We start from the raw sequence: 1,499 nt of genomic DNA, 5'->3' as shown, positions 1-1,499 counted from the left end.
TGACTTCTTTTATTATAATTATTTGAGTTTCTTATTCTTATTTTGTTTTTGTCTTTTATTCCTTAGTTTAAAGAAAAAAATTTAAATTATTTTTTTGTGTGTATTGTAATTTAATTTCGTATTCGAAGAAAAAATTTGGTCATCTACAATAAGTTTTACAAGAATATTAGTGAAACATAAATAAATTTGATTATCAAAATAATAATTATAAATTAGTCATTGAAACAAAAAAAAGTCAAATAAAATAATATGTTTGACGAGGATTAAATTTACTCATATGAGATTATATTTTTTAGAAAAAAATAATAAAAATTTAGATTAAAATTATTTTTTTTCATTTTCGTTAGAGGAAAAGGGTATATGAGTCATTTGTTTACAAGTAAGGGTATATATGAGCCACTTTCATAACTAGGGGTATATCAGCTCTAAATGACAAAGTTGAGGGGTATATCAGACCCTTTTCCCTTGTATAATTCCATACTTTTAAATTACTCAATGATAGAATAACATGAAAATTATACAAACGTACCCGCAAATTGTACAAACGAGATTCGAATTATACAAATTATTGTCCTCTCTCACTTGCTTCTCTCCTTCCTCTCCCAATCTTGCTCGCCTTTCTCCTCCTTTTCCCAATCTTGCTTGCTTCTCTCCTCTCTCTCTCCCCAGTCTCGCTCTCTAGATATACAAATACATATGTATATCAGTTACATATATACAATTATCTAACCGATATACATGTACAATTCACCTTCTGCCCTCTCTCGCTCGCCTCTCTCCTCTCTCTCCCGATTTCGCTTGTCATTCTCCTCCCTATAACATGTAGCTACGAATTATAATTAACAAGTTATAGCTATGGAGCGTAATTATGTTATTTTTGAGTGGATATATGTGAGTTCCCCTAGTATTTACTACTTTACTTCTACATAAATATTGTAAATATTTTTCACGGTACCTTATAGATTACTGCCTTTGCATTTAGCCTTCAATTCATACTACACAATGACTTTGAGTTCACAATTTCATATTATAAAAAATGTCAAAACTTAAAGTAAGAATCACATTCCTCTTAATTTCTCTTTGTATTGCACTTGAATAGTTCTTTACATGTTGGCTATTATTGTTTTTATTTTATGAGCGTTCTTTAAAATTATATTATTGTTTTGTAGCATAAAATTGTTGGAGAAGTCGTCCATTTGTTTCAGAAGCATTTTCCTATTAGTTTAATTTAAAATCGAATCACTAAGGACCAAAATCGATAAACTGATAAAAAAATATCTTCTTCATTGGTTATTGATTTAGTATATTTAAAAATTGATAAATCGGATTGATTGATGCACACCCCTAGTTACGTATTATTTTATAATGTGTTGTATTATATTGTATTGTGTTGTATTGTATTTTATTGTTTTAATGAATATAATCTTTGGATTGATCATATTACATTATGTCAGACATCAACAATTTGAATGATAAATTTACGAGAGAGAAAGTAGAGT

Source organism: Solanum pennellii, chromosome 10 (genome assembly GCF_001406875.1).
Source record: "Solanum pennellii chromosome 10, SPENNV200".
Lineage (NCBI taxonomy): Eukaryota > Viridiplantae > Streptophyta > Magnoliopsida > Solanales > Solanaceae > Solanum > Solanum pennellii.
The sequence above is the reverse complement of the archived record's forward strand: the minus strand, read 5'-3'. Positions refer to the sequence as shown.